We start from the raw sequence: 8,055 nt of genomic DNA, 5'->3' as shown, positions 1-8,055 counted from the left end.
GTGTGTGTGTGTGTATATGTGTGTGTGTGTGTGTGTGTATGTGTGTGTATATGCGTGTATATGTGTGTGTGTGTGTGTGTGTGTGTGTGTATGTGTGTGTATATGCGTGTATATATATATGTGTGTGTGTGTGTGTGTGTGTGTGAGAGAGAGAGAGATAGACTTTCAGCCATTTACATTACACCATTTTTTGCCCATTAGCCTTCACACGATGAAACAAATCATATCTATTACATATGCCACACATCTGCAATATTTGCTGTATTATATATTTCTTTAGTTATATATATATATATATATATATATATATATATGTATGTATGTATGTATGTATGTGTGTGTGTGTGTGTGTGTGTGTGTACTGTATACTAAAAACAATTTAGTACATAGTCTCATAAAGTAAATATTTGGAATAAAATATGTATTTTTACAACTGTTTTATATAGCTTTCAAGCTGTTTTCCTTCGAGCCCTCAGGTTTGCCATGCATTTTCAGAATTTACTTTATCATATTAAGTTGATATAATATAAGTTGATATACATAATTCAATACAGTATTATGATTTAATAAATATCTACAATCAAATGAACAAGTATTTACTTATATTATTTAATAACATTTTCTATAGTTTATTTCGTAAATGTTGTATAACTATAATTATTGTTTTATGTATCTGTAATTGTATCATGCAATTATAAATATTATTTAATACATTTATTAAACATAATTTAAGACTGAAAAAAACACAGACACACACAAATATATATATATATATTAGATGTACTTATTTACTGAATATAATATTAATTTGTAATGAGCACGCATGCTTTTATAGGTTTATGCTTACATTAGAAATATTTTAACACACACACATATAGAGAGAGAGAATATTTATTATTTTTATTTTTATTATTTAATAAAATTTTCGTAGTTTATTTATTAAATTTAACTATAACTATTCATTTTTAATTTTATTTCATTCTAAATCTAATTTAATACATTTTCTTAACATTATAATACTTTTATTTTGGATGCGATTAATCGTTTGACAGCACTAAAAATAAAATAATATATTTGTACAGTTATATATATATTTTTTTGCAATATTATAAGAGGAGGTCACTACACTGACACATGCGGCACACACATCTCTGTTTTTGTGTTGCACAGTCTTGCAGAAAGTGCATGGGGGGTGCTTTGCTGTGGTTTAACAGTTATTCAGATCATCCAGTTCATCTGCTTTTCCGTTGCTCTGCCCTGCAGGAAGAGTCTTGAGTGTTGTTTGGTGTGATTGTAGCAATATAATACTGGAGTTTATGGGAAACTCTACCTGCTCATACATTTATTGAGCATAGCGATTGCTTCATTTCTGGCAGTAAATGGCTAGCAAATTCACTTTTTGTTTTTCTTTCAACTAACATAGTTCCCTTTCGATACTACACTCGTACTGCATCTGCTAAGACGCTATGGAAAAAGCCTTTTTTCTCCTGAACTGAAGCCTTTTTTCAATCACGCAGTGAAACTACACGGCCATTGGTTCGTGCAGTGTATAAAAAATGAACCAATGGCTCGGCAGCGGAGCTGCACGAGCTTATGGCGACAAAAAGCCCGCCAGAATGGGCGGGGCATCTGGCTATATAAGCAGGTGTTCGCCACAGGATTCTCAGATTTCTTCTCCTTCAGCGATGGCTACTACGTCTCTATGCTGATCTGAAGCCTGCTCGCCGTTGAGACGCCTTCGCAGCTAGAATCGGAACCTCTTAGCACGGCTGACTGCTTCTCTGCCGCTTCAGCGTCACAGCAGTTACAGTCCTTTTCCCCTGCCTCCATCCGGCGATACTAAAAGAGCTTACTACAAGAGCTTGGCGTTGTTGCAAATGCCGTGCCATTACTGCAGTTTGTGCGGGTCTCCCCTGCACGCCGATGACGGCCACATGGAGTGCGTTTCCTGCTTGGGGAAATCCCATGTGGAAGCTGCTCTCACGGGAACTGATTGCTCTCACTGATAGAACTTCAGTCTCACCTCTCTCTGCTCGTGGATCGCTTTCTTTTCAGAGAGCGGCTCCGCCCCTCGCGCCCTCCAGTTTTCTTCCTCGCAGGGACCTGTGAGGAAAAAACAGCGGGGCAGAGGACTCAAGCGACCGGCTGTGAGCAAGCTCACGTCGGCCCAGATCCCGCGTGCCACACCCTCGTCCCAGAGAGAGTGTTCTCCCGTCCTTTTCTCCCAGTCTGATCAGTGTCCCTCTGCTGGTGCGAGCGACCTGATCTCATGGGATGGATGCCGAGCTTCTCCGTATCCTCTCGAAAGCGGTCGAAGAGCTGGGTTTAGAGTGGTCTCCGCCAGAGGAGCCCTCCCGCAGCCGTCTGGATGAGTGGTTCCTGCCGGGGCGCCTCCAAGCCCCTCATCAGTGTTCCTCTCCATTCTTCCCGGAGGTCCAACCGACCTGGCTCTGCGCGCCACCAAGACCACTGCTCAGGCGATCGGGAGATCGATGGCCAGCCTTGTGGTGCTCGAGCGCCATTTATGGCTGACGTTAACAGAGATCAAGGACGTGGATAAAATCCCCTTCCTCAATGCTCCAGTCTCTCCCAAGGGTCTCTTCGAACCGGCGGTCGAAGGATTCGCTAAGCACTTCACGTAGACACAGGAATTGTCCCAAGGTATGCAAGATTTCCTGCCTAAGTGCTCCAGTTCCGCTGCTGCCTCTGGTCGCCCTAAGTCTGCACCAACTCAGCAGCCCGCTAAGGCACAGCAGACGTGGGGACTCGATCGCTCTGCCAAATGCTACCCTCTTCCTAAGCGCCAGGGACCCCTACCCAAGATTGCATTGAACCCGGTGCCTCAGGCGCCATCCTGATCTGCGAGACAGGAAGAAGATGGGGCCAGATCTCGCTACGGCCAGACCACCCCCCAAGCAGCCTCTCTCAGACCTCCTGACACCCTGTTCAACTCCGGGTACAGAGGGAAATGTGTTTTGTGCAAACAACGGGTCCGTTTATGCGCCCAAGCAATCAGCCGCTGTTATAGCGGGAAAAATAAAACACAAACATTTTCAAAAAGAGAGCAAACTTCCGCTTCCATTACTCTCAAGTGTTCTGCCCCCATGCGGCCAGTCACTCGAGTTAATTCAACCCCTCGCCGCGCGGGCAGAGGTCTGGCAGTGTCATCCCCGGAGTGTCGAGATGGGTTATGGGGATAATAAAATGAGGATATTTACTCCAATTTGCTCGAAGACCCCCACGCTTCAGCGGCGTGATCCCCACCATAGTGCAAAGCAAGGATGCTCTCGTCCTGCGCTCAGAGGTGATGAATCTGCTGGCAAAAGTAGCTGTAGAAAAGGTTCCTCCAGCCCAGAGTGAGTCAGGCTTCTACAGCTGTTACTTCCTCGTCCCCAAAAAAGATGGTGGCCTCCGGCCCATCCTCGATCTCAGACACCTGAATCACGCCCTCATGAAAAAGTCGTTCAGGATGACTACACTGAAACAGATCCTTGCGCAAATTCGCTCAGGAGACTGATTCTTTTCTCTGGACCTGAAGGATGCATACTTTCACATCCAGATAGCCCCCCGTCACAGGCGATTCTTGAGATTCGTGTTCGAGGGAGTGGCTTATCAATACACGGTCCTTCCCTTCGGGCTATCCCTGGCCCCCCCGCACTTTTACGAAGTGCATGGACGCGGCTCTCTCCCCTCTGAGACAGATGGGAATCCGCATTCTCAACTACCTTGCCGACTGGCTCGTTCTGGCCCAGTCGGAGGCAGAGATAATATCACACAGGACCCTCCTCCTCAGCCATCTGGAGTGCCTGGGACTCAGGGTCAATTTTGCCAAGAGCGCATTGTCCCCCAGCCAGCGGATATCGTTCCTGGGAACAATTTTCGACTCAGCCCAAATGAGAGCTGTAGTTGCGCCGGAACGGGCTCTGGCCATACGGAGGCTGGCGACCTCCTTCAAGATTGGTACCACTCGCCCTCTCAAAACGTTTCAGAGGATGCTGGGCCTCATGGTGGCGGCATCGCCAGCACTACAGTTGGGTTTGCTTCATATGCGCCCCCTTCAGCGCTAGTTGAAACCACGGGTTCCATCCCATGCGTGCGTGGCGTCACGGATGTGTGTAACAGCCCTGGCCCCCTGGAAGAGCTCCCGCTGGATGGAACAGGGCGTGACCATGGGGATGGTTTACAGAATGACAATTGTCACGACAGACACCTCCAACTCAGGTTGGGGGGGGTGTTGTGCGAGGGCATACCGACTTTCGGCCACTGGTCGACGGTGGAAAAAGGCTGTCGAACCTGTCAGTTCTTCCTGCCAGTCCTAAAGGGGCACCATGTGCTAATCCAATCGGACAACATGTCTCTGGTGTCCTACATAAATCGCCAGCGAGGCCTCTCCTTGAAGCGTCTCTTCATTCTGGTAGAGCGCCTCCTGGAATAAGCTCAACTCAACCTGCGCCCGCTGAGAGCAGCGCATATACCGGACAAATTAAACCAAGGAGTGGACATGTTATCAAGGAGCAATGTCCCCTCAGGGGAGTGGACGCTCCATCCGCAGACGGTTCAGAGGATCTGGGAGATCTTCGGCGAGGCCGAGGTAGACCTCTTCGCCTCAGAAGACAACTCTTACTGCCCAATTTATTATTCAAAGACCAGGGACGCGTTGGCCCACGATTGGCCCAACCTCCTTCTTTTTTCTTTTATCCCGATCGCCCTGATCCCACAGGTAATCAGGCGAGTAAGGGAACAAAAACACAATGAAGGATGCATACTTTCACATCCAGATAGCCCCCCGTCACAGGCGATTCTTGAGATTCGTGTTCGAGGGAGTGGCTTATCAATACACGGTCCTTCCCTTCGGGCTATCCCTGGCCCCCCCGCACTTTTACGAAGTGCATGGACGCGGCTCTCTCCCCTCTGAGACAGATGGGAATCCGCATTCTCAACTACCTTGCCGACTGGCTCGTTCTGGCCCAGTCGGAGGCAGAGATAATATCACACAGGACCCTCCTCCTCAGCCATCTGGAGTGCCTGGGACTCAGGGTCAATTTTGCCAAGAGCGCATTGTCCCCCAGCCAGCGGATATCGTTCCTGGGAACAATTTTCGACTCAGCCCAAATGAGAGCTGTAGTTGCGCCGGAACGGGCTCTGGCCATACGGAGGCTGGCGACCTCCTTCAAGATTGGTACCACTCGCCCTCTCAAAACGTTTCAGAGGATGCTGGGCCTCATGGTGGCGGCATCGCCAGCACTACAGTTGGGTTTGCTTCATATGCGCCCCCTTCAGCGCTAGTTGAAACCACGGGTTCCATCCCATGCGTGCGTGGCGTCACGGATGTGTGTAACAGCCCTGGCCCCCTGGAAGAGCTCCCGCTGGATGGAACAGGGCGTGACCATGGGGATGGTTTACAGAATGACAATTGTCACGACAGACACCTCCAACTCAGGTTGGGGGGGGTGTTGTGCGAGGGCATACCGACTTTCGGCCACTGGTCGACGGTGGAAAAAGGCTGTCGAACCTGTCAGTTCTTCCTGCCAGTCCTAAAGGGGCACCATGTGCTAATCCAATCGGACAACATGTCTCTGGTGTCCTACATAAATCGCCAGCGAGGCCTCTCCTTGAAGCGTCTCTTCATTCTGGTAGAGCGCCTCCTGGAATAAGCTCAACTCAACCTGCGCCCGCTGAGAGCAGCGCATATACCGGACAAATTAAACCAAGGAGTGGACATGTTATCAAGGAGCAATGTCCCCTCAGGGGAGTGGACGCTCCATCCGCAGACGGTTCAGAGGATCTGGGAGATCTTCGGCGAGGCCGAGGTAGACCTCTTCGCCTCAGAAGACAACTCTTACTGCCCAATTTATTATTCAAAGACCAGGGACGCGTTGGCCCACGATTGGCCCAACCTCCTTCTTTTTTCTTTTATCCCGATCGCCCTGATCCCACAGGTAATCAGGCGAGTAAGGGAACAAAAACACAAGGTTCTCCTGGTGGCTCCTCTCTGGATGAACCAGCTCATTCCGTTGAGACGGGATCTCCTCTCTCAAGCGAACGGGACAATATGGCATCCTCGGCCCGATCTGTGGGCCCTGCACCTCTGGCTGCTCGACGGGAGCCTTCAAGCCTCCCAGAGCGAGTCTTGAACACAATTTCGGAGGCTAGAGCCCCATCTACGAGACGACTCTACGCCCTTAAGTGGTCTTTTTTCTCCGCATGGTGTCTAAACCACGGCAAAAATTTGATTTCTCAATTCATGACCCCTTTAAATAATTTATTTATATTACTGCGCACATCTTTTTATGTATGAACTCTTCTTATCTAAATAAATACAAACCCAATTCCAAAAAAGTTGGGACACTGTACAAATTGTGAGTAAAAAAGGAATGGAATAATTTACAAATCTCATAAACTTATATTTTATTCACAATAGAATATATATAACATATCAAATGTTGAAAGTGATACATTTTGAAATGTCATGCCAAATATTGGCTCATTTTGGATTTCATGAGAGCTACACATTCCAAAAAAGTTGGGACAGGTAGCAATAAGAGGCCGGAAAAGTTAAATGTACATATAAGGAACAGCTGGAGGACCAATTTGCAACTTATTAGGTCAATTGGCAACATAATTGGGTATAAAAAGATTGGCCTCTACGCCCTTAAGTGGTCTTTTTTCTCCGCATGGTGTCTAAACCGCGGCAAAGACCCTCATACTTCCGATTTGACAGAGGTGTTGAACGCCCGCTTATATATAGCCAGAAGAAGATTTGTATTTCAAATAGAATGAGTTCAAAAGAACAGGTTAAAAGAACAATTTCTTTTAGATGAAATTCGAATGGTATGACAATTAGAGATAGACTACAGAAATGTACTGTAAATCCACAGATAACGCCAATACACACTAAATACACATAGTCATGCAGTGTTGATGTTGTTAACATTAACAATTTGAGAACAAAGTATCAGCTGGAGGACCAATTTGCAACTTATTAGGTCAATTGGCAACATAATTGGGTATAAAAAGATTGGCCTCTACGCCCTTAAGTGGTCTTTTTTCTCCGCATGGTGTCTAAACCGCGGCAAAGACCCTCATACTTCCGATTTGACAGAGGTGTTGAACGCCCGCTTATATAGCCAGAAGAAGATTTGTATTTCAAATAGAATGAGTTCAAAAGAACAGGTTAAAAGAACAATTTCTTTTAGATGAAATTCGAATGGTATGACAATTAGAGATAGACTACAGAAATGTACTGTAAATCCACAGATAACGCCAATACACACTAAATACACACAGTCATGCAGTGTTGATGTTGTTAACATTAACAATTTGAGAACAAAGTATAACAATAATAATAATTTGCATGTTTTAATGTGATCTGAGCAAACTTTGCAATCGTTGGATTTAATCACCATTGATAGTGCGATTTATTATCATTTTTTTTTAGTTGGTCAGAACAAAACATGCAGACATGTTACTTCAGATGAGATTTTCTGGTTAAACTTCTTATTTTGGACATACTTCCAAGACATAGTATCTGTAATTACGAAGTACAGTGAATATCCACACTGGTGTTGACTGACAGCCGCACATACACCTCAAAACATTAGATTCATCCGCGCTGAGGAGCCGTGCCGATGCTCAACCCATGTAAAGATGATAATTCCACAAATAACTGCAATTGCAGGTTTCAAACAGAGATCAAGGCTTTTATTCACTGACTGTGTGAATGAATGTAGCCAAAAAGGTCCCACGAGAGTTCTGTTATATAATTTTTCATCATGTCATTGTATGTTAGAATCGTATAGTAGTAGTACATGAGCATTCAGTCAACTTCCTTTCAAAATCTGTAGTGAATGGTGATTTAAGGAAGATCTATGTGGCGAGATGAGATCTTCACTCTAACTAAATCAAAAAATAAAATTACCACCTGTTTCCACCGTGAGGAACATTTGATTTTATTCATGAGTCATTTGTTCCTCTGAGGATGTCAGAGGGGAGATTTTGTCCGTTTTAGCTACACAAACCTACAAACAGTATGAATTCTTGTTCCCTTGTTTCTCA

The sequence above is a fragment of the Sinocyclocheilus grahami genome, unplaced genomic scaffold, assembly GCF_001515645.1.
Source record: "Sinocyclocheilus grahami isolate Dianchi unplaced genomic scaffold, SAMN03320097.WGS_v1.1 scaffold229.1, whole genome shotgun sequence".
Classification (NCBI taxonomy): domain Eukaryota; kingdom Metazoa; phylum Chordata; class Actinopteri; order Cypriniformes; family Cyprinidae; genus Sinocyclocheilus; species Sinocyclocheilus grahami.
This window is presented reverse-complemented; position numbering follows the sequence as displayed.